General features: G+C 41.5%; 1 protein-coding gene across 1 annotated transcript in view; it reads left to right on the top strand.

Annotated features, from left to right (window-relative positions):
• LOC109030221 (uncharacterized) overlaps window positions 1–26,774 on the top strand; it is a 177,759-nt gene that overhangs the window by 7,921 nt on the left and 143,064 nt on the right. The window contains 1 exon segment of the mRNA XM_072303583.1: window positions 26,044–26,094. The gene's annotated coding sequence lies outside the window, so the exon portion shown is untranslated.

The raw sequence follows: 26,774 nt of genomic DNA on the forward strand, positions 1-26,774 counted from the left end.
ACGGTCAATTAAAGCGTGGCAATAAATATCGTACGTCGGGTCGCCCGGCTGACGTAGTCAGTGCGTGTTGCGTGGAAGAGTTCGTCGTCCCTATGACCTAGGGGCGTACCTCAATTCCCTTGTTAGCCCTGTTTTACATATAAACCCATGCTTTCTGGGGCTCATACAAAAATCGAGGTACTCGTCTACATCAGAGAAGCGTCGAGTTGAGGCTTGGGGGACGATTTCCCACCGGTGATAATAACCTCACGAGGCTTGTCGCAGAGCACATTCTTGTGCCTGAGAAGGTCCACGAGTGTGTCCCGTTGTCCGTGTTGCGGAAACGAGCCGTACGTGCAGTCTGGGATGAACCTGGAGACACCTACAGTATGTGTTAACTGCGGCTCGTACAGAAATGCACTTACAGTTCTCTTCCGTTACACGGCAGAACGGCAGTCTCCCGGGGACCAGTGGCGTGGCGTGAATTGCGATATATCGCTTGTTATGCCATTTAAACCTATGGAAAAAGATCGATTATCAGGGTGTTGGCAGCGAACACCTTAGTAATCGATTCTTTACCATAGTTTAAATTGGCGAGATATCGATAATCGATTATTCACGCCACGCCACTGCCGGGGACCCACTTCGGCGCAGCGCCAACATAACCCGCGTAGACGCATTCCGCTCCTTCCCATCTTCCACCCGCGCTCTGAATTGCCGTGAGCCGTGCTAAGGAAGGACGCCGTATGAACATTCCAGAGTCGCCAAATATCTCCGCATAAAGCATGTATTTTTGAGGAAAGTTATGCATATTTCTCCGTGAAATTTTCAGGTACGTTAGATCAGGTTGCGAACAAAATTAAGTGAAAAATTCGGGGGGGGGGGGGGGGAATATTCAAAATTTTTCTCGTGAATTCGATTTTTAGTAAAGCAAATCTGGCAACGTATAAAGGCTCATTCGGCGTTTTCCCTTAGCACGGCAGTAAAGGTGCTCAAATTCCTGATCAGAATGGCAGCATGCCCTGACACGCAGTTGGCCTCAGGGCAGCCGAGGGGGTTACCCTTTGGTACCTTCTGAAAGCTGTACACAGTTGAAAGTTTCCGTGTCTGATGCTACTTTTGTTGGTGTCAAATCAACCCAAAGGACTTGGTTCCTCAATACCATTGGCGGATCCAGCAAGTTGGCAACATCGTCTTTTCTCCGTTTAAACCTATGGAAATGTATCGATTCTTGGAGGGGACAGGTGCTCCGACAAGAATCGATTGTTTAACATAGGTTTAAATGGAGGAAATCCGGTGTTGCCCAATTGCTGGATCCGTCTCTGCTCAATACAATTTTGTGTTAAATTGACCTAAACCGTATACTACTACGAGACATCGGATCATGAATAAAGTGTACTGGCGCACTTATGTACTCCTGTTTTCCTGATGTTGATTTCTTGCTGATCCAGAATTTAAAATAATTAAAACACGATTTCTTGTCCAGCGCCATTTCTTCTGATCCGTGATATTTTTGATCTCTGTCTCGGCTTTCTCGACGATGCGCATTCAAATTGGAGCTCAAAATACGCAACTTCGAGCTCTTTTTTTCTCGGCTTAATTTCGTCCGAAAAATCCGGGAAAAACCGTTCTACAAAGTGCAGATTAAAATATGAACGCTCACTGAACTCTCCAGCGATCACAGTGTCTACCGCACGGGAAAAGCACAGCTTTACTATAAAATCATGAGTTTCTAAAAGGTCGGCGAGGCGGTTCGTCAACCGTTCGCACACCGGCCTATTTTCTCACTTACTTGCAATCTGGCATACTGAGATAGGGAGAGGGAGATGTCAGGAACCTGATCTGAGTCAATAAACAATCTAAGAAACTGTCATTGATAATTGCTCTCGGTTTTTTCAGTCTGTCATAGTGTAAATTGCGGCATTCGTTTTCGCTTTTTACTTCTGACTGAGGCGACAACTGCTTTTATAAAATCGAAATCAAACGTGAGAAAGGTTCATGACCTTTTCATTTGCGGAAGTGTTTGTATTTACGTCAGTTTTTATCACATATTATTTTTTAAGTAGGTAAACTTTTCGGAAAAGAAACAATTGTCCGCGAATGTAGTAAATTCGAAACTGAGCCGTGAAAACTTCAGAAATTGTTCGTTTTGGAGTATATTTTAAACACTCTCGATGTGCGCAACGTCATTTGTCCGTGGGCTATAAAAAACCCGTTTCAACCAATTTTTGCATTTTGAATTGCTCTTTATTCATACAATTTGAACAGAATTGGAACCGGGAGAGATAGAGCCCCAGCACGAAGGTCTATAAATACAGCGTAATAAGAGAAAGACGAATCAGGGTGAAGAAATAATACGTAAAGAACGGATAAATAAAGAAATGAAAATAAATTGTTAAAATAAGGTCAGGGGAAAGGACGCCGACATTGCTTTTAGCATACCATCCATCGGCACTGGACCCCGAGATGGACTAGTTTCAACCAATAGGATCACTTTATTTTCCTTTTATTTTCTTTGTCTACCCTGGTAAAAATTGGCAGTAGAATCTGTGTTCCAAAATACCATAGACCTACGGCCGGCTGTAAGATTTGCAATAGCCGGCTACAAAATTTCTTATAGCCTTTTATAGCAGATGGCGAGTAAGCAACTCACAGCCAGGCGATAAAGTGTATGCTAAACGTCACTAATTACGGATGCTAGGACTTACTGAGTTTTTGGACCACTGCTCTCTTTTTGGGCCGTAATATCTTGATTTATTTTGCGAGGAAAGCTACGTACTTTTGATGGATGCCTGCCATCCCTAATACATTAGAGCGCCTTCAGTTTCGTATGATACTGTTCAATACCTCTGGTGTGAAATAGTTGCTTCAAGCGCCGTGGCACGCTGCGGTGCGGCAGGCGGGCAGCCAGCGCGAGAACGCGCATTGGCGCCTACAAACCTAACAGGGATACTTCACGCGTTGCGCAATGCGTGAAGTATCCCTGTTAGGTTTGTAGGCGCCAGTGCGTAGCCGCTCCGCTTTGTGTTAGGCTCTAATATTAATCTCGCGGAGTCAGCGTTATTCAACTCATGCTTTTGAAATGTTTGCACATCCTGTATGGATTATCTCATTTTAATTGATGAAAAAAAATATGTATTAAAGGAAAATATAATGTGTGTTTTGTAAATATTAAGGTGGTTCCGTATCAAACTAATGATTTCCAAAGCACACGAATTTCTACACAAATCTTATAGCCTTTTATAATCGATGGCGAAAAAGCAACAGCCAGGCGATAAAGTGTAAAGCCCGGCGACAGGAACTATAGCCCGGCTGCATAATTTTCGAAGGTATCAGGGGAAAGGACGCCGCAATTGCTTTAAGCATACCGTCGGCACCTGACCCCAAGATGGACTAGATACTAAATTGACTAGTTTCAACCAAACGGATCCATTGGCGGATCCAGAAAATTTGCAACATTATCTTTTCTCCTTTTAATCTTATAGAAATGTATCGATTCTGGGAGGGGTCATAAGTTCCGACAAGAATCGATTATTTAACATAGGTTTAAATGGATGAAATCCGGTGTTGTCACATTGCTGGATCCGCCTCTTATATGATCGCTTCATTTTTACTTTATCCTCTTTGTCTATAGCTTTGTCTAAAACTATTAATAATCAGCCCCCAAGGTGCATCGCGTGTTCGCCGTTTGGATTCGTGCGTGGGGTTGTCTAAGGCTCGGCCTTGAGTTTGCGCAGTCCAGACGACTAATTGAATCACCCAAACACCATGGCAGCGGTTAATAGGCATCATTTAGCGGGGCAGCGGGGCAATCATCAATTAGGTACAAAGGCGCGTATCCAGAGAGGCTGGGCAATGAGCCCCGGCAACTGCTCGTAATCAGAGGCGAGGCGTGAATGATCGATTATCGATATTGCCCCATCTAAGCTGTGCTAAAGAATCGATTATTAAGGTGTGCGTTGCGAACACCCTTCTATCGATTTTTTTCATAGGTTTAAATGGCAGATCAATCGATATATCGAAAAGCACGCTACGCCACTGTCCAGTTTGACGCGCCCGCCTTGCCGTAGCGCGGACAGTTCGCGCTAGAACGTCGGCCTTGTTGCCTGCTCCAAGTACTCCTATTTAGATCGCGATAGTGGATAGGAAAGAACCAGGTTTTTTGTAAAAACAAGAATCATGTTCAATAAATTTGACTAAATTTTACCATTTCGAACCACAATCTCTATCTCATCGCTAAGAGCACCTTCTACCTAGACAAAATGAAGAAGAAAGAGGGGCAAGAGTCTGGGAGAGGATGAAGGATAGAAAAGGGAAAAGCACCGAGAAAAGATCAAGAGAGCAAGAAGTAAAATAAGCGTTAGAAATAAAGAAGAAGAGACCAGAAAAGAAAACAAGAAGAGATTGTGAGGAAGGCAGAGGAAGTGAAGGAAAAAGAGGTTGAGGAGGAAAATGGAAAAGGAATCGAGAGAAAAATAGAAAGAAGAGGAAGAGGTAGACCAGAGAGGTAAAGAGGAAATATAGGAAGAAGAAATGAAAAAATTAGGAGAGAAGAGAGGCAAATGGATAACGAAGAGGAAGAATTAGAAGAGAAAGATGAAGGGATGCAACGAAGGGCAGAAGAGGTAGGTGGAGAGATTATTAAAAGGAAGACGATGAAGAAGTGAGAGTAGGAACACTTGTCTAAATTTAGAAATATCTACTCACATACATTTTTTCTGGATGAGCCTGAAATATTGGTTTCTTTCTGCAAAATTCAGCCAAACTCCTTGAAAGAACACAGGCATCACTTGCAGCGTTAATTCCCTCTGAATTGAGCTGGCTCTATAGTATACAGGAGACTAGACAGGAAGTTCAGTTATTTAAAGACTCATAGCTGTGACAGTTTCTTTGCGCCGTAAATTTATTGCCAAATATGTGATACAACTATTTGAACGTCTAAGTAGCTCAAATTGCATAGCCTTAAAATTGAAGGAGTTTTCTATCTCTCCCCGGTAATTTCTATATCTGACGTAAAAAACGCACAAATTCCTCGGAGACCACATCGATGATGGATGTGCAAGTATTTTTAACAATCAATTTCCTGTCTTCATCGACGGAATTGACGGCAAAATTTGGCAGCGTGGCCGTGAGAGAGGACGGGAAAGGAGTGCAATTAATTACGGCGTCAAGACGCGGCTGCGGTGTCGCTCAACGATCTGCGATCAGTGATCAGCCGCGATGAGACGCGATCAGTGATCAGCGATCACAGGCCGAGCTCGAGCGAGCGATCGGGGATGCAAGCCACATTGTAAAACAGTTTCGTTTATGGTCATTCGCCGAGCGGCGCAATGCGAACGGGTCTCTCCTGAGCCGCGCCGCCGCCGCCGTATGCGTCAACACACGTCTGCCTTATAATTTTGGACGGTGGTTCGTCAACGATCAAGGCTTCTCATCGGAGAGAACGTCTTTTCTTCGTTTTGATAAAGGTCGGAATTTTTTGTGGGGATTTTCGATTTTGGGACTATCTACGTGTTACGGGCAAATGCTGAAACCTTGGTACATTGCGATCTCCCCAGGTTTCAACGTTTGAAAAAATAAAGCAAAATTTGAATTTAGCGACCCAAATATCCCCCAGTAACCAAGTTTTTCACAAAGTTTCCGGCTCAGATGCTTCTGAAGTCCACATATGAGAAGAAATGCGATAAATTTTGTTTCTATGAATCAATATTTTTCAATTTTCCTCATCATGAACTACAAGATTTTGGAATAAAACACAAAATTTGAACTCAGCGACCCAAATAACTGCCAAGACTAACTTATACTGTACACTCTTCTATGTTAGCATGCTCAGACGCCTCTGAGGACTCTTGTACGGCTGAATTCGGCCCCCGATGCGCTAGCTTTCCGTGCATTGCGATATGCCCAAACTTCGGCATTTGTCCAGATTTTATAAATTGAATCGTTCAATTTGAAAACAAGCAAATTCTAATGAGTAGGGTACAATAAACGAACCAAATTGATTCATGTCTATAATCGAACCATTGGACTACATTTTGCAATTAGGAATTACAATTTCTAGTTCAGTTTAAAACCAACGCATGTACCTTTAGTTTCCTTACGCACGCAAGTGTTTTTACGGATGAGCCAGAAATTGTAACTCTTGTTGCCAGATGAAGTGTAAGTGAGGGTTTAAAAAAAAATATGACCTCGCAATTGCTATCCAAAGTTTTACTGATTTTTGAGTGCAATCAACAGAGAAATCATTGAAATACAGTTCGAGACGTCCAACTATTTCCGGATGGAAATACGCTAATACATGATTTGCGAGTGGAAATGCAGTTATGTTCTTACGACTGGGAAAACGACGGACTGAGATCCTAATGTAAGTGATTACAAGCGACCCGCGGCGCGCGGCGTGGACCGGCGGCGCACAATGGATCGAGCCAATGGGAGAGGTTGGACAAAATTTGGAGGCTTTACAAGCTTATAACTCCGTTCATACAAAACTTTGAGGTCACTAAAGTGGCTCCATTGGTTTCCTCGTAAAATTTTCCTTTAGAAATCACCCCTTAAAATTTAAAATGTGACGAATTAGACATCAAAATTCGCAATTTTGGTTCAAAATTTCATGTCCGACCCCTCCGATCGACTCGATCCAGTGTGCGGCGTCGCGTCGGTAAGTACGCTGCGGTCGCGCGCGGAGATAAGTGAATAGAAACAATGGCAATTGCGATGTCGAAAAAGTCCTCGACGGAGCTGCATAATTTGCTCGGTGGCGATAGGATCGGACGACCGGGGGGGGGGGGGGGGGTCGGGGGACCGGGGACCCCCCGCGGAGCGGAGAAGAATCCCTTTGTGGGAAGTCCTCCTGCTGCCGGAGATTGATGGAACGGTGCCCGGGGAAAAGGCGTGTGCCGCCAGTTGTAATCTCCCCGTTCTTCGGACCATTCTCAATTTGTCAATCGCAGAGTCCCCGCGTACTTGCGGCCAACTTTTATGGCCCCCGTCCACGACGCGACCCGACGGACGGACGGCGGCCTTTGAGGGTTTTACGCGACGTCGTGAGTTGCTAGATGTTGAGTGAGGAGAGTCGTAGCGAACGGAGATGTTGCATGTGTGAGGAATTTGCGATTTGACTGTTGATTGCATGTAAAAATTCGCGAGAAACACGATGGTGCCACTGGTTTCCTCTGAAATCAACTCCCAAGCTCAAAAAAAGCTCTCAAGTTGAGGCCAAAATGGAGGGGATATCCCACCCTACCCTGGAGTCCACCTCTACATCAAGACAAACTCTCCATGCGAAGATAGGGAGCGAACACATTAGCAGTGATGCCGTGTTTTCAGTTTTAGAGTCTCCAAATCAAGTGGCAGCCCTGTCAAAGTATTTGCTCCCTCGCTATCTCCGCATGGAGAGTTTGTCTTGATGTAGAGGTGGACTCTCAGGATAGCGTGGGATATCCCCTCCATTTTGTCTCACCTTTGAGAGCTTTTTTTGAGCCTGGGAGTTGATTTCAGAGAATACCAGTGACACCATCGTGTTTCTCGCGAAATTTTACCGAAGAATCAACTGTCAAATCGCAAATTCCTCACACATGCAACATCTCCATTGGGGAGACACTTTAAAGAGAAAACGCACGGAGAAAAACATTAGTGCGTAGGGCCTAAAGTTCAGATCATAAGGATCTCTGAAGTTTTTTGGATCGTGCATCCGAGAACTTGAGGTCCAGTGCTTTGCAATACATCGATTGATCCACTATTTAAACCTATGGAAAAGGATCGATGAAGAGGGTGTTCGCAATGAACACCTCAGTAATCGATTCTTTACCATAGCTTCAAGTGGGGTAATCATCGATAACGGATCATTCACGCCCCGCTACTCTTGAGGTTCAGCTGTCGAAGTTGGGGTCACACATCTGAAGCGCTTCGGTACTTCACTACTTCGGTTCAAATTTCTATAGAATCAACCGAAGTATCGAAGTACTTCAGATGTGTGACCCTAACTTCGACAGCTGAACCTCAATAGTGACGAGGCGTGAATGATCCATTATCGATGATTCCCCCATTTGAAGCTATGGTAAATAATCGATTACCAAGGTGTTCCCTGCAAACACCCTGTTTACCGACTCTTTTCCATAGGTTTAAATGGCAGATCAATGGATGTATCGCAAAGCATGCCGCACGCCACTAGACTTCAAGTTTTCGGATGCACGATCCGAAAAACTTCAGAGATCCATTCGAGGTACATTGTATAAACGGTAACCACACAATTGGCGTTTATTCTCCCATACGTGACCTTATACGTTGACGCTAATGATCCTTTTCAATTGGGGGTCCAAGACTGGACTAGATAGGTAACGTGCTGATTAGCATATATTTTGCTTCAACCAACGAGCTCCGTAAAATACGCAGCGAGCTACTGACAATTAAGAATCTCCAAATAACAGGTTTGCCCGTCAAATCAACTACCAAGCAAGATCGCCTCCGAATGACGTCATCAAATCCTCTCTCATCGAAACATCACAGGGCATGTTCCTGATAGAATCAGTTCCGACGAGTTACTGAGTTACAGTCAGGAGCGGACTTCCGTAGCGCCCAACCGTGGTGGTCATTAATTTCAATTTATCGGCTGTGAAAATACTCGTTTATTTAGATAGACTCGGGCAATTTTCTTAATGGTCAATTTAATGCCCTCGGAGGCAGCTCCGAGGATGTCTTAATTCGACGCTTCGAACTGATCATCTCGGAAGTTGTTTAACCGCCACGCAGTGGATCGAGTCAATAGGAAAGGTCGGACACGAAATTTTGGAATAAATCTGCAAATTTTGACATTTATTTCGTCACATTTCAAATTGCAAAGGGTGTTTAAGGAAGAAAATTTTACTATGAAACCAATAGAACCACTTTTAGAATCTCAAAGTTTTGTACAAACGGAGTTATAAGCGTTTAAAGTTTCCAAATTTTGTCCGACCTCTCTGATTGACTCGATCCATTGCGCGCCAGCGGGAGATTCGAAGTGATGGCACGTGAGCTAGTGGAAGAGTATGGCGGCAGTACTTCCAGCCTAAGGAAAAACGCCGTATGAGCATTCGAGAGTTGCCGAATTTCCTTGCATGAAATGTTTATTTTCGAGGGGAGCTACAAATATTTTCTCTTGAAATTTTCAGATAATTTAGATCTAATTACGAAGAAAATTCTCTGAAAAACTGAATGGAAAATATTCATGAGTTTTCTTGAAAATTCATGTATAATGAAAGGAAATTTGGCAACTGATGAAGGCGCGTACAGCGTTTTTCCTAGCACGACAGAGTAGTGGCGCGGCGTGAATGATCGATTATCGATATTACCTCATTTAAAGCTATCTTAGAGAATCGATTATTAAGTTTTTTTGTTCCGAATACTCTATCGATCTTTTTGCGTAGGTTTAAATGGCAAATGAATCGATCTATCGCAAAGCAAGCCACGAGTGCGGATGTTCCTACCCAGTTAAATTGCCTGCTTTAAATGGATTTGCGGCTTTTCTTCGGGCAGATTTAGTAGTATATTTACAGATGAGTCTTGTAGGCGTTTCTGTTACGAAATTTATGAGGCTGTAAATTTAAGATCAGAAGACTAAACGATTATTTTCTGTACAGTTTATACTTTTTGAATGTGCATTCTCGTAAATGTCGTTACGTTATTTATTCGTCGAACGTTTCGGAAAATGCAATCTAAGTGCAATACTTTCGACCTCCTCATGAAATACAAATGGACAAAATTATCTAGAATCAGCCTAACTGCACCTGACGTTGTCAAATTTTCTCTAATTTTTACCGAAGCACTGAGAATATTTCGTGAGTTTATTCTTCATCCTTGAGGGGAAAACCCACAAGAACGTAAATGTCGTTACGTATTATTTATTTGTCGAACCTCATGGAAAATGCAATCTATGTGCAATATTTTCGAACTCCTCACAAAATACAAACGGCCGGAATTATTCCAGAATCAGCTTAAAATCACCTGATGTTGTTAAATGTTCCCTAATTTTTACAAGAGTACTGATGTATTTACGTATTCTACCTTAGAATTTTGTGAGTTTATTCTTCATCCTTGAGGGGAAAATCCACAAGAACTTATGAAGGTTTGAAAATATCTCGTTTAGAACGAAGAGATATTGCAGTATTTTGGCGCCGATAGGTTGCGTTTACCAAAATTAAGTTTTTATCGCTGATTTGATGCATATAGTTGAAAACTAATTCGCTGAACGAAGGCATAAAAATGAGGATTAAAGTGTCAAGAATTTTAATCCTCTCGGAAAAAACAACGCTCTGCGTAAATGGTGCATAAAAGGTGAGGCAGGATGTAATATTGACCCAGATTAAGTCGTTTAAATCATAATCGCCTTTTCAATTGACTTTTTTGGTAGTGCAGCTTCTGTTTTTCAAATGTTGATGAATCAAAATGCCGAACTTGATTTTGCTTATTTTTTTTGGGTTGATTTGCTACTGAATTTGCACTACTCAAGTCAAGTTCAACCGTAATCAAAACGACCAACTATGGTTCCCAGCGAAGATAGATATGGTTCCCAGTAAATCTCATTCTTTTTCAAATTTTTTCCACTTATTGATAAAGGAAATTTGAGGAAAATTGGAATTAGGGAAATTTAGAAGATGAAGTGTTCACGTTGAATCATAGCATTATTTGTATGAAGCTTTCAGTGAGTACGTGTATTCTTAAAGAAGGACTTTGTTTTTCCAATCGATTACTTCATTGACATTGTCATGTTGGATATCTCTAAAAAGCTCTCTGGTATGAGCTTTTATGTTAGTTACAGCTTTGAAGGTCAAGGGAAACTTCTGGAAAGGAGAATTACAGTTTTTTTTACGCGTTCATCCTAGCGCATAGAGTTGCAATTTTAGGAAAACGCATCTCCATGCGTTAGTTTAAACGCGTAAAAGAAACTATATTTCTCCTCGGAAAGCCGGACAAAACATTTTGGAGATATCTCTTCGGGTATCTGAACCGCGTTGGAGGACGGCGCATAAATTAATATTTGGGATGTAACATTTTCTTGAATATAAAAACCTTAATTTTGCCCCTGATGGATGAAAAAGAATGATGCGTCATCCATTAGGTAGATTGTTGAGTAGATTTTGTCAATGTAGAAAATTTTGCTGAAAACAGTATCAACACATCCCTCTTCAGTCATCATACCGCCACATTAATAGTCTTTCTCGATAGTAAGTTTTAATTTGGCCTTAGACAAGGTTGTGGTGGTATTTTATTTCAGAGCCCATCAGGTGTAGGTGACTTCCGGTGATGAGTCGTTGAGTTCTTAGCGCCACAGTGACGTCACGTTGATCCGTCCCGATGACCGGGCGAAAGCTTGAGGCTATGGAACAACATGTTTGACACGTATCTCGTCTACAGTCATTAACCCATTAATTGAGTGCCAAGACCTAATTTGCCCAAGAGTAATAAATTATTGACCCTGATTTGAACCTTCAACGATTCGTATATTTTGCTGCTGAGCGAGCTTATTTCTTATCGTCACCATCTGATCAAATGCTGCAGCCAAAACCAATCCCATAGATGGCTTCAAGAGGGGGGGGGGGGGGGGGAAGGGGGACTTCGGTCCCTCCCCGTCCGACCGAGAAAAGGAGGGGGGAAGAAAGAAGGGTGGAACGGAGGAAGGAAAAAGAGGGACGCTTACATTTGGTAATTATTTATAACATAATTGACTCAAACTGCATTTTGGATGTTTTAAAATTCGGGTTTTTTAGTTTTAGTAAAGTTTTAGTTTTAGTTCCAGTAAGTTTTCTGGGAGAAATCCCCGGGCCCTCCCTCTGCGCCCTCGTCCTTCTCTCTGCCCCCTACCCCCATTCAAAGTGTCTAGATCTGCCTTTGACCAACCCTTGCCCCAGGAAGTCTCAAAAGTGCAAGGTCAAAGAGAAGTAACTAAGAAAATTTGAGAAGAAAATGGGAGGAGACAGGCCAGTGTTACGTAATTCAAAAGGGGGGTGTAGGGCTGCGTTACGAGTGCGTTATAAGGTGGAGGGGGGTCAAAAAATCGAAAAAAGTGCGTTACGTAACACTTGAACGACCCCTATCCGCAGCCCACGAAAGACCCCATGGTTAGTCCTTCATTCCCCCTCTCCTAGTTTATAACAACCGCCCGTTTGAACCAATGTAATCGCTCCATTTTCCCTCTGTCCTCTTTGTCTATCGCTTTGTCTATCAATTTTAAAAATCAGCCCGCTGTATGAGGCATGTGACCGTATGAATACGGCCCCACGAGCGTTGCTGATCTAGAGCCTGTTTTTCAGAGTGTCTACAAGCCCGGAATTTCTAGAAAGTCCCGAAATCGTACTGATTTTTTAAGGGTGGTCCGGAAGTATTGAAGAAGTGCAGAAATTCCGCAAGAAGGTCTGGAATTTTTTAATACTTTTGTCATTTTTGTCACAATTTGAGCGAGAAAAAGTACCCTAAAAGTACTGATTTTGGCCAGCCTGTTTTAGTAGACACCCTGTGATTTTTACTTTCTCGGTCTCCTCGCGGGTAGAGGAAGCATTATCATCCCCCCTCCCCGCGGAAAAAATGGAAAATTCCTCATTTCTAGGCGGTTTAAGGCGCCTAGAATCAAAAAAGCATACTTTTCCTTTCGATCTCTGATCGCTGCGCATATGAATGAAATTTATCCGGTCTCACGCAGCGAGCCGCAAATTTGAAGTCATAATAATCGCGGTGGTCAGTTCATTGGTCAAGAGTGCAAAAACTCGAGTGCAAGTCCGCGGACGACGGGAGGGAGGAGGGGGGTGTCGGCGCGACGGCGGGCACGCATCATGCCCTTAAAAGCCGCGCTCGAAAATTAATTATTTCCTTTTAAGGTGTCCGGCGGCCGGGTTGCCATGCGCCTCGCGCCTTATGTAAAACACCCGAGATTAAGGTTAAACATCTGACCGATCCCGGCCGGGCCGGCGTCGCGTCGTTTTTATCGGCCGTTGATTTATATTCGGGATTTTCGTAACCCCGTCTCGCGTCTGCGCGGATGTCTCCTATGCTAATTCCTTATTTTTAACCTCTTCATTGAATAATTGCCCGTGAGTCACGCGCACCCGTGTTTGTTTTCGGACCCCGGGACGGTCGCCGGCGCCGGCGCGCAACTGGCCCGATGACCGGCTTTCAAGACCGCGACGGTCGGGTCTGATCGTGGGAAGTAGGGCAGATTTGCAACTCTTTCGGGGTGTCATTTTAGCCGAATCCTCAGGGGTGTCATTCTATCCGAATCCTTAGGGGGGTAAAGTTTTTCGGAGGAGACCCAATGCGCTTGGGGATGTAATGCGAAAATTCGGCGTTGGCACACTCGTGGAAAGTAGAGCAGATTTGCGACTCCTCAGGAATGCCATTTCACCTGAATCGTAGGGGGGTTAAAGTTTGTCGGGAGACCTAATTCGCTTGAGGTCGCAAAAATTCGGGGGCAGCGCGGTCGTGGAAAGTAGGGCAGAATTGCGACTCCCTAGGGGTGTCATTTTAGACGGATCCTAAAGCGAGGTTTAGTTTTTCGGAGGAGGCTCAATTTGCTTGGGGGTGCAAAAACTCGAAAAAAAAGTGCCCTAAAATTGACCAAACTTCTGTCAAATTGCTGTATGGAAACGTATCAATGATGCAAGAGGGGGAGGGTCAATTCCTCCCCCTGCTATCCCAAAATGACGCCACTGCGTCTCCTCGAGTCAATAGGTGAAAAAATTTCGGAAAATCGGGGAAAAATCACTCCATTCCGTCCCTTTTAATCTGATAGAGCGCGCTGCGTGAAGCTGTCTGTGACCCTATGCTGACCCCTCTTGAGCGTCACGCACTTCAGGAATGACCTCTAGTGCATGGATATACACATAATTACAAATGTTTAAAAATTCTTAAAGTTGTATACGTCGCAGGCAAATAGTTAAATCAGGCATTTATATGCTGCATATGGACAAATGTTGAAAATTTATAAATTTTAGCAGGTTCTCTACGAAGATATTTTGAGTTTGAACTTTTCCAACCTCTTTTTAAACGCCCATATCTTACTGAAAACAAATGTTGATTGGGAAGGGAGTGGATTAAACCACTATTAACTGCGTTATGGCTACTTATCATCTGTACCACTGTACGCTGCGCCGACTGGTGCACTTGACGTTTTGTTTTCGCCGAAGTTCGCAGCTCTTATTAGGAAATCTTGAACCAGACTCACTCGCTAGGATGTCATCGGCTTGGCTGCTTACATTTGTATGTAAATGGCCCTTTGAGGGTTAAATATACACTATTCTTAACAAAACGCAAAAGGAAAGCTTTACTGCTGTCAAATGTACATACTTGGTCGGCAAGAATACCCTTCTATGGAAAGGGAGCTTTTTTGAGCTTCATGCTGAGGGCACCAGAGGCGCCACCTTATCGCTTTCAAAGGTGTTTCCGGGTTCCTATTTTTAACACGTCTCATGCAAATCAGCGGTGAGTGTTGGGACTGTCTGAAAAGAGGACCCTATTCCGTTGCCTCTTTGGCTAAGTTTTTTTTTTTTTTTTTTTTTTTTTTTTTTTTTTTTTTTCTGTAAACACGAGGCATATAGATTAATTCCTCACACTATTTGCGTGTGCTATTTTCGCAAAGGCATTTTTGGGGTGCAATATTTTGTAACATTGCAATCCCTGTTCGGTAAGAATTTAGTTTTGTTCGACAAGTTTGATACATTTTTTAGAAAATCTGATCGTTTTACCGGGAATCCTCGAAAACCTGATGGCATTAAAATCAACTCTATGAAAGTTACAAAACTTTATGTCTTTTTCATAATTTTAAAAAATCTCTCATGGAGAATCCCCTATTTGATGATTTTTGAAAAAAAAATTGTCAGTTTTGAAAATAATTGAATAAATATTTGAGTGAATTACAATCATATCCCCCGCAAATTGATAGGAAATGATAAAAATGGCCAAAACTTTATGTAAAAGTAACACCCCTCATAATGAGTTTCAAGTCCTTGATGTTTACACGTAGAAACCAACACTAATGAATGAAGTTTTATTGATTCAATCTTCTCGTGACATTAATTTTTCATGATCCAAAGGCTTAATCATAGGCGCTGGAAGTCTCCGTCATGCAAAAGCGCTTTTAAACTTGTCTCAACTAAAAAAATTACCAATACTGTTTGCATTGTACTAGACAAATCGAGGCGCCAAGTGCCCTTTTGCCCTCAACTCGGTTGGTTTGACTGACTTATTAGAATCTCCCACAGCTGTTTTAATTCTCTCTGAACGAATACTTGTACCTGGCCAGTAATTGTAATAAACACGTTTGTTAAATGCTGAAACAGAGAGTGATATTCACTTTAAGAATCGATACAACTTCGTCTCATGATACCCACTGCACTGCGGAATGCCAAAGTTTTCCGTTTCAAATATGCAAATGACTTCAAAATTGGAATGGATGAGTTATGCACAATACTGAGTCGTGTATACTGTATAGATACTTGAACTTTTGTCCAAATGGAGACATCGCCCTTCGAACGGGAATGGGATGTCATTAACGACAGTAGACCACATACCATTGTTTATTTGACCCCTGTGTTACTAGTTATGTACTTGGATTGACCCCTGCAAAAAATTCATATTTTTCTTCCTTTGATTCATGAATTTTAAGCGGATGAAATCGTTGTAGGTACCATAAGGACATTATCACGCATAGTCTGATAACATGTTCGAAGACATCGTCGCTTCAAGGAAATATGAACCCAAAAAAAACGGTGTTTGGCGCAATGCGTGAAGTATTCTTGCAGTCTTGTAGGCGCTACGCGTTTCACGCCAACTGCTCCTGACCGGCGCGGCGCACTGTGTTTGATGCAATGGGTGAAGTATTCATGCAGTCTTGTAGGCGCTAATATGTGTTACATGTCGACCGCAGTGCCGAGGGCTTGTTCTTTTCATCTCAAGTCCTCGTCATCATTCCTCTCTGCGCTGAGCTCCAGGCCAAATTGCGTGTTTAGTTCCTCTCTTAACTCGACTCATTGAAGATGCTGTCTCTTTTATCACCGAAAAATGATAAAATTAGAAATTACTATATTCTCAGGAAAGAGAGATTCTGTCCCCTTTTCTCATTGATAATTTTTTTTTCTGAATCAAGTTTTTTTTATACCTACTTTTAAAAAAAATTGCAAAATTTGCCGCCCCCTAAATTTGCCGCCATGGGCCGCGGCCCATGTGGCAGCCCCCTGATACCGGCCCAGGTGATGAATCGCGCGAAACTAAAGGCGTTTTCGTGGCGCATACGTGGTTTCACACTTTGGTCATCGATATGTTGTTTTTAAAATGTGCAAAAACGGTTAGTTTCTTTGTCCGTATTATGGCCCACCTGCGGCTGATCATTGAAATTGATGGACAAATCTATAGATTAAGGAGATACGGAGAGATCCTATTGGTGGACTCGGGTGGTTGCAACGGACAAAAGAGGTAGGTAATAGACTAACTAATGGCAACCCGCGAGAGACCCGACAGTTAGCCTATCATTTTCTCCCTTTGTCTATAGGAACCACCCATTTCAACCAATGGGATCGCTCCATCCTCCCCATGTCTTCTTTGTCTGTATAGCTTTGTACATCAATTTAAAAAATCAGTCCACTGACCTATTCTGCCGTGCTAAGGGAGAACGCCGTATGAACTTTTGAGAGTTGCCAAATTTCCTTTGATAAAATGTTTATTTTTGAAGAAAGTTATGAATATTTTTCCTTGAAATTTTTAGGGACTTTAGGTGAAATTGCGAACAAAATTATCGGAAAAATCGGAAGGAAAATATTCATATTTTAACCAGGAAATTTGTGCTATATTAAAGGAAATTTGGCAACGCCTGAAGGTTCATACGGCGTTTCTCCTTAGCACGGCAGTATTATCCTGGTCCGTGTTTACTTTTCTGCTGGAGCCATGAGATGAATCGTGCGAGGATCTTTCCAATGACGACGACGACGACGACGGTGGCGGTCCTGGATGATAGGAAGCATTTAGGCGTCGCTTGGCTCCTAATTACGTGTCCCGAGTGGGCCCGGGCTCCCGTCCCGAGCAGCTCTTCATTCAAGGGAACAGCTCTTAAGCTCCTTAGCCGCCACGCAACAATATCCGCGGACAATGCCACCCAAGGATCCGGCCACAGCACCGGAAGACCGAATTTCATCCGCTAAACGAGTGGGAGGAACGCTTGCGCTTGCATCCGAGGAGTTCGAGTTCGCGATCTCTCGCAAAGCGATTTTGCTCCGTCCGTTCCAGCGCGCAATCGAATTTACGTGTAGAGACAGGTAGAAAAAATTGAAAGTGTAAGTAAAAGGCCACCAAATTATTTCTATGAACCAGGGTGTCCACGAGTCCGGAATTTCTGAAAAGTCCGGAAATAGTACTGATTTTGTAAGGGCGGTCCGGAAGTACTGAAATAGTGCGGAAATTCTGAAAAAGGTCCGGAATTTCTTTTAATTTTTTGTCATTTTTGTCGCAATTTCAAATTTTTGAAAGTTTTCTAATTTCGTCAAATGAGGTGCTGAAAAAGTACGAATTGGTCTGTTGGAGGAGGTACTGAATTTCTTGAGAATGCACTGAAAAAGTACCGTAAAATTACTTATTTTTGACCAGCCTGTTTTAGTAGACACCCTGATGAACGAATTTTGACTTGCGAATACTTTGTTTCTGCTAGATTTGTGATTATTCAAATTAGGACCAAAGGAAATAAAATTATCGAAGTTGACATATATTTTTGAATCTTACTTATCTTGGGAAAATGTATCTGTTCTGTTACTACAATCACAGTGATTAAGATTATTATTAAATTAATTAAATTTTTCTGAAGGTAAATTACGCGTAGAATGCGATGCGTACTTTAAGAACGCGGAATAGAAATTCAGAAATCAAGAAATATGCAGTTCAAAAAGCGCAACTTTTCTGCAAATTTAAAACGCCCCGATTCTGCGCTGAACCGAATGATGTCATCCGCCACCAATCAGAAGCGAGCACGGATTTCTACGACTTTCGTCGAATGTCTTTCTACTTCTCCTTTTTGAAAACAATACGAAAAGTAAAGCAATATCTTCAATATCAAATGATCGAATTTCATCCATGATTTCTGTAGTCAACAAGCAAGAATTCCGCATTCAATTAGATTTATTTTATAACAAACATCAGTCGAAAATGAGAGGCAATAGCGAGTTGACTACTGTAGTTCATTACCTCCATCATTCCCCATTTCGGGGCGTTTGAAATTCCTTTGAGTCTTTGTACATTTTAACAGCGAGCTTGTCCAGAATTACTCGATGATGTTTGCAAAGCTTCTCTTGAATATCGTCAGGTTCCCATCGACTTTCTCGCGATATATCGCTGAATCCGACTTCTGAAGTTCAGCGTTGAAATTAAGTCAAAGATTTCATAGCTGACGCAAGAGGCCACGGAGATTTGGAATAGATAAGGGACAGGTGTCCAAAGACGCTAAGTCCTTACAAAATTTCTTGTCTATCAAGATGCTGCGGCGAGCGTGTTTGTGGTAGATGGATCGCTCCGCCATTTAAGGAGAGGTTCGCGTTTTCAAGTAATTGCTACGGAGTTTTGGGGGCGAGGGGCAGTGAAGTCTGTTTTTTTTTTCGAGAACGTTTGTCAAGGGTGTCTCTATAAAAATCGTACATTTTCCGGAAATATTCCTCAAGATCGTGTTCTAAAGGTTTAATCAACTGATACCTTAACAATAATTTTCTCTTCTTTGAGGCACTTGCGTTATGAAGAAACTACCTGTCTGACTCTCTAAGATTATATGTAGTCCATATAGTTGATTTTTCAAGCCACATTTTGTAGGTTTAGAGTGTCTGCGCTACCCCTTCTACTGTATAGCCTCCATTTTCAATTACTTCGGAAAATCAAGATTCCTATGCATAACCGCCTACGGAAACAGAGACTCAGGTCTTCAAGTCCACAAAAACTGAAAATTAAGGTATTGATACTGGAATGTAGAATAGTATGTACGGAAATATTCTTTCCATGAACATAGGTCCGTTTTCTCGTAAAAGATGCTCACATGTACTGATTTGGAGTCAGATCGACGTCACAGAATTTTATCGATTTTGCGATAGGTATCGATTTATGTAAATTGGTATAACTAGAAAAGGTTCCGGTCTTATTTGAATTAAATTTTATGTAATCGATACGCAATTAAATGAAGCATATCCGCTTACTAAAGTCATTTTAAAATAATCATATCGTGAAATGAGAGGTTAAGCCAAATGAGTGTAACAGTATGGTGAAGTTATGCAGTCCACTATATTATCGCAAAGAGGAAAAGAGCAAACGAAACTTAAGTTATGCTAACGCTTTAAGTATTTAGCATGTTAATCGCTCATCATCAGTATTGGTAACATCTTCACTATAAGTTCGTCATTACTAAATGCCAGGAAGAAAATGGACCGGTCAAATCGGCCATGTAATTCACAACTTTGTGCGCTCATTATTCTCTGTGGCGTTATCGTCGTTAGAATTACGTATTGTTTATTCTCGATGACGAACGGCCGGAAAGATTACACCAAATAATATTCCAAACACTATTCCAAATACGGACCATCATGTAATCATAAGTAATTGTAATATGTATCTGTCAAGTTACAACCTTAAATCTGAGCAGCTAAATCACAAAGGTGAAGCATGCCAAAAAAGAAGCAAAGAATAATAAAAGTATTATGCATATGTCACGATTGTTTTTAGAGAAGTGGACAGAAGGTGAGGACATCATGAGAGATGAACGTCCAAAATCCACGCACCACGTTTCAATATTCAAATGAGGTATATTTTCTCGTCTCTCAATTCGGATTTAAATCTACGAAAGCGTTTTTTTTAGGGTACATTGTCGTTCACGAAAAGAGCTTTTAAAGTCTCATTTCCTTATTACAATTTATTTTTTTCCGATCTTTCAAAATTTCGAAAATGTTCGGGGGGTGATCCCTGGACCCCCCTTCCGCCCCACCCGTTCAAAGTGTCTGGATTGGCCTATGTTTGCGGTAAATGAAAGCTTAAATATTTGGATTACAAGTTAATTTTATTGATTTTTGTTTCGCAAACCGTGTTCTACGTTAAAGTTTGAAAAGGAACCATAAACGTCTTAAAGCTCAAATTCGCACATTGTTTAATGGTTCATTCTTGGAGGGGCAACCTCCCACCTTCCCCCCTCCGGCTTCTTTCTAATGTATGGAGCTTCACTCGTAAAAAAACCGGATACTCAATTTAAAGTACATCGCACCCTTGATTTTTTCACTTAGAAGGCTCTAAGTAGGAAACATTTGTTTGACGTTCGCACAACGCGACAACCGTTGAATGATGATCCCGGAGTTTTCGAGTAGGCGTTTTATCTTTCGTCCAGTAATCCCATTGTTCTACCTTGCACTGCAATAACTCGCTTTTTGCGCCTCTCAGTCTGAGCCTTAACCAAAAGGGGGGAGGGGTGGGGGGGGGCGTCCTCTTTCCGAGTGCCCGCGTTTCGCTTTTAGCCGCCAGAGAGCGCGGGCGTCAGGTTCATGAACCCCGTGGGAAGTGGCGGACAGAAGGTCGGGACGACCCGGCCGCGAAGATCCTGGCCGAATTTCAGCACCTTCACTTTCTTTCATCGCTCATGCTGCCCTGCGTTGCCGTGCTGAGGAAAAACGCAGTACCGATAGTCGAAGGTTGCCAAATTTCTTCTGAAAAAATGGTCATACTTAAGAAAAGTATGCTTATTATTCCTCGAAAATTTCAGTCCGAAGGAGGACCTATCGATATGGACCATTTTTAGGCCCATTTTTTAAGTTAACTTTTCTTAGCCCTACGATTTTTTGCTCATTAAAGACGGAACTTATAGAATGCATCGTAATTTGGTCGTTTTCGGTATTCTGTTGGATCTAATACTGGCGTAAACATCATAAGTCTGAGGGCCAGTTTTGCGAAAAATGCGAATTCTTTGGCATTTAACGGCCAAACCCTCAAGATCCGCATCTTTCACCAAAATTGACCTTCAGACCCATGTTTAGGCCGTATTAAACCCCAAAAGAGACCTAAAATGACCAAAGTATGGCCTTTTCCATAAAATTCAGCCTTTCATCGAGCAAAAAATCGTAGAGTTGAGGAAATTTAGGATGAGTCCAAAAAAGGTCCTTATTGATACCCGTCTTAATATGGAATTTTAAATAAAATACTTCCTAAAATTCAAAAAGCAGGTATAGATGATTCATAAAAGAAATAGATTTTTACTAGGGGGAATCGGAAACGTTCAAAAGTTCATGCAGTGTTCTGAAACGTTGACTTTCCCGCCAGGAAACCTGCTACAAGAGCAGTGATAAAATCCAGGGCGTGACAGCCCTCTATTAGGGATATACTTTACTGGTCACGGAGTAAAGAAAACTAGAAGTCGCGATGGAACTGGGTACGTGTCAAATCTTTAAAACTGCCTGAATCTGTACACCTTTCTAGCACCATATTTGGGCATAAGTCGCTTAAATTGGCAGCAAAACCTGGTTTAGCCTCTCGCAAGCCAGGCGTCAGTGAAATATTCTTTTGTGCAAAATTAGTTACTACCAGAAGTCCTAGAAAAATGTGAAGTCCTGGGGAAGTCAGCAAACGATCAAGAAGTTTCCCAGCGAAAAAATAAGATAAAATTATAAGCGTGGAATTTAATAGGTATCTCTGAAATCTCATTCTGACATGCCATGTCGGAGGTGAAAAATGATGGATTATAATGCAATTTCACGTCTTTTTTTGGCGAAAAGTGAAGTAAACCACTCACAACATCTGTTAAGACTCTAGAAAGAGTTGCTTATCCGTCGAAATCTGAAAATATTATTTTTTGACCCAACCCGACAAAAGTTACTCGTTTGAGAATTTTTTTTGCATGGACCAAGTAACGGTCCTTTCCCCTGTGGAAAGTCACATTTTTTCCATTTCCTTCTTCCATGCAAGGGAAATGTACATCAATAATATTTGCAAGCATCCCTGTCAAAACTGCATACCATAAAATATTAGACTTGGTATACATCTGGAGAGTCACGTGACCATATTACGATACTAATTAAACCCGATGACTCAATTACGGGGACCTTATTGGCAAAATAGTTACGGTGGCGAATATGACATTCTGAAACTCCTTGCTCCAATTTCGCAGATGCAATCAGTGTTTTTTACACACTACAGACTACAGCGCGGCAAAGATGAAGGGCCGCTAGGTTAATCGTGATTTTAATGGGTCGTGGGTGCAAATAAATCGTCCTCCATCATTCCTGTCGCTCCCAGATTCGAACCTAACACCGCAATTTTTATTAGTGCAATTTCTCTTCACGTTGAAAGTGTGTAAGCGGATTACCTCATAAACGAAAACACATTAATTTGCTCCTCATGCATGTACCACTTACTGCCGTTTTCCTCTCAAAATTGAACGCATTTGGAAAGAGTTCAAGTATTACGTCGTTACGTAACGTACTTAGGAGGAGAGGGATATGAGTCTGCGTTATGGTGCGTAACGAGGAAGGAGGGCTACGTCTTAGTACTATGCTTAACGGTCAAGGTAGACAAAAAGGTAGCTAAATTTCCCGAAAAGCACTAAGGTCGAAATTCGTCGGAGAGCCGATGTTAGTGAGAAATTTTGCCTCACTTTTTAGAATTCATGAAAAAGTTAGGGGTTTTGCGCTACGGATGGGTTACAAGTAAAAATGGGACGAAATATAATGGAAAATTGCCCCTTGCAGTGTTTTCAAAACCCTCATTTTGAAGAAGATATCTCGCTAAAAATGTAGCTAATGTCTAACATGAAAGTATGTCATCACCAAAATTCTAGAATCTTTAAAAATCAAGTTACCTAAGTTACTACTGTGTGTGTTACACACAAGAACACGATCTGGAGGAAAAATGATAAAAATGACACAAGTTGCCACTGTGTAGTTATTTATAGTTTTAGGTAAGAATAAGTTCTTCATGCGTGGGTACTGCCAGTTTCCTGGTGTACATGCAACACTTACATGGTCACGTAAAGTAACATTTTAGGCTTATCTTAAACGGGATGAAGTAAAGGTATCCTGACCATAAATTAGAACTGCCGAAGACGGCAAAATATATTGCCATATGCTCCCCAGAATATATCGTCGCATGACTCGCACAAAGTCTTGCGAAAGCAATTGGATAAAGTTGTAGCTGCGTCCAGTTAAAAAGTACAAATTATTTTCCTCTCGGTTGAAGATGTCAGCGTTTGATTTGCTCTGAGTCCGCTTGCGCAGAGACCTTCGCTCCTCCATTTTTAACCACAGATTCGAATGAAAACTAAAATTAATGTGTCAGGTATAGTTGATCGTTTTCATTGGTTGAGCCATTTCCTAACTGGAAGTCGTTAAATTTCTGCTTGGTCTTGACACCGGTAGTTATAATGGAGCGAAGGCGTTCTACTAGACGAAGTTCTAGGTGACTCCCTTACAGCTTGTTTGCAAATTAGAATGATCTATGAGGATGTAACTCATAAATCAATGTCATTTTGTAATCTCGGTTGGCACCTCGCTTGAAAAACTGCTCTTAAGATTTTTAATGGTTCGTGAACATGGTTCATCTGTGATTCTTCCTGTTTGAGAAGTAGCCGATGCGTTTTACTCTTTTAGTAAAATGAAGTACCTTTTCAAGTGATGGGTCAGTTGCGCGGATCAAGTTTGGTTGGTGTTAAAAGTTTTATCAATAATGGCAAGGCCATTCTGTTAACACACGGAAAAAAGATGGCTTTTATCACACTCCTAGCTTTTAGTCGTACCATACCTATCTACAGCTTATGACTAAAATAACTATCCTTTTTGAAACATACCTTCTATTGTTAGTTGGCTCTACCACTGAACCTAACCACATTTTACTTGTTTAAAGCCAAAATAAGCTAAGAAGGGTAAAATTTATTAGATTGTTTTCTTTTTTTCTCGATACTTAAAAACAGCGTCTTTGTAGTAATAACCTGATGGTTTAAACTTTTATGGCTGTCACAATTCTCAAATTCCTGAGAAATGTGAATCTCCTTTTCAAATTGTTCACTTTAAGATCGATATTTATGAAGAAATTAATCGTTGCTACGAATGATTTCAACTTGCTATTTTTTCGTGAGATCATAACTCAGTCTCGAGTGTCGGAGCGAAACTAAAGAATGTCTTTCTCTGAAGCGAGTTTGACTACAAAACAACCAGAGTGACATGGTTCTAAGCCACTTTGTTCCATTAGCGACTGAAAACTATCCCCAAAAATGTCTCATGCCCCAAAAAAGGACAGATTCTGCTCCAGATTTTATCACTTTTTAAGAATTTTCAGCACTCAGTACATGCTCCGAAGTGAAATTCATTCCGGATTTCACTGCGAAATTGTTAACACTGAAACGAGTTGACACATCTCCGTTGCAGACTGCAAGGCAATGAAAAAGGACACCAACTTATAGAACAAGGTCCAAGTGTAGTATAGTCTATTGATAGTAGTATGAGAGAATGAGTTACAACATTTTCTTCGGGAAAAATAGCCGAAAAAGGAAAAGATCCTTGTGAGTCGTTATGCACCTCTACACTCGGGAATTTCCTCTTCGCATCACAGATGAGTAATCGGCAATCTGCCGTGCTAAGTAAAAATGCCGTATGAGTATTCAATGGACCACTAGACAAGGTACGAATTTCAGCATTCTGATACATGTTTCTTCACCAAAATTTCACGTAAAACACGATGCGCACAACGAAAATTACCGAAATCAACTCCTTCCGAAGATATTCAATGATTCTTGATGCGTGAATTCAAACCACCCGCTCATGAAAACTCAATGCTCTGCGTGATTCACATCGTGCGCTAAACGTTATCATGACAGTCTCTGCGATATAAAAATCTAGCAACCTTAATCTTGACGCTTTGGCTCATTGTCAGCTATAGCAAATTGCTAATAGTTTAAACAATACATGGTGGGAAATGAATATTGCTCGATTGAGAAGCTTGCTGAAACCGTTGTAGTGCGCGATTTGACTCACGTAGAGCTTTGAGTTTCTTATGAGCGGGTAGTTCAAATTCCTTGTAACCAATGTGAAATAAAAACGTTAATATCTTCGTTTTGAGTGTGTTTCATTAGTTTTCGTTGCGCGAATCATGCTCTACATGAAATTCTGGTTAAGAAACATGTATCAGAATGCTTAAATTTGTACCTTGTCTAGTGGTCCATTGTTGCCAAATTTCCTCTTGGAAAATCTTTATTTTTGAAGAAAGTCATGAATATTTCTCCTTGAAATTTTTAGACTTTCTAGACTAAATTACGAACGAAATCCTCTGAAAAATCGGAAGAGATATATTCACCAATTTTCCTGAAAATCCGTCATTTTCCGAAGGAAATTTGGCAACGCCTGATGTCTCTTACGGCATTTTTCCGTAGCACGGTAACGTACCGCGATTCCCGGACTGTTCGTTCTCTCAGCCGGTCGGACGTTTCATATCCAAATGTGAATGGAAGAACGGACTAGTAAAATAGCTACACTGAAAAAAAAATCTCGGTGTATTTACTAAGAAAAGGGTAAAATTACCAAGAATTCAGGGTTCTATTTGATCCCAGTTTTTTCTTGGTAAAATTACCATTTATGGAATTGGTAATTTTACCGAGAAATCTCGGTAAAATTATTGAACTTTCTCGGTAATTTTACTGGACCTTGGTAAAAACGCCAATATTTTTAATCGACCGTGGTAGAATTACCGAGATAAAATGGCAAAGTTACCGGGAATTGATTACCAATAAAAGTGGTATTCTTACCTGAAAAAAAAACAGTAAAAATACCGGTTTTTAGGTAAGCTTACCGGTCTGTCTTGGTAAAATTACCGATAGTTGGTAAAAAAATTGAGATGGTAAAGGTACCAACGGACCTTGGTAAAAACGCCGAGAATTTTTTTTCAGTGTATAATATTTTTGTCGAACAACTCGCGAGGCTTGGCGGGAGTCTGAGATTTCTTGGTGACCGATCCGCGATCGCTACGTGACTTCAAGAGTCTCCTTGGTCTCGTATCCCGACTTGGGCTCAGAACTTTAGAAGCATGTCCACTAAAGTGCCGCTGTTTGCTCTGTTTCAGGTGATCCGAGTGTCCGTGCCCATTTTCGATCCTCTCGACGTTTCTCAACCGGTAAGTCCATCGGATTTTTCTCTCACAATCGGTGATTAACCATAGATAATACGAACGTACTTCTGCCAAACGGAACTATGTGCATTATGACGTGAGCCCTGGCATGCATATATTCCCGTGGGTCTCAGGGTTCATGTTTTAGTACACATAGTCCTGTTTGGCAGAAGTACGTTCATATGTTTCAGAGACCCCGCTTTACTGTCTTCCCTCTAGTTTAGTAGTTGTATTCGGGAATCAACTCATAGAATCGCCGAACGATGACTGATTACCGAAGTGTTGAGCGATAATTGGTTCAGCGATCCTAACCTAATTCGCAAAAACTCAACATTCATCAGTTCTAATTTGGCGAATTTTACACTAAAAAGTTGCTTATCAATCATCATTCAGTAAAAATTAGAGTTGACCCCCGAACTTAACTTTTGCCGCAGCAGATTACACTAATTAGATTGTTAGTGCGTGATCTCTAAGATATATTCTTTCTGTGATTCGCTGATCAATAATATTGCCGTGCTAAGGAAGAATGCCGTATGAGCCCGCGGACGTTGCCAAACGTCCCCTAAAATACAAATTCCCTTGAAAACTTGGGAATATTTTCATCCAGTTTATCAGAGACTTGAGCCCTCAATTAATCAAAAATACCCGAGAATTTTGAGTAAAAATTTGTTTAACTTATCTAATAA

The sequence above is a fragment of the Bemisia tabaci genome, chromosome 8, assembly GCF_918797505.1.
Source record: "Bemisia tabaci chromosome 8, PGI_BMITA_v3".
Lineage (NCBI taxonomy): Eukaryota > Metazoa > Arthropoda > Insecta > Hemiptera > Aleyrodidae > Bemisia > Bemisia tabaci.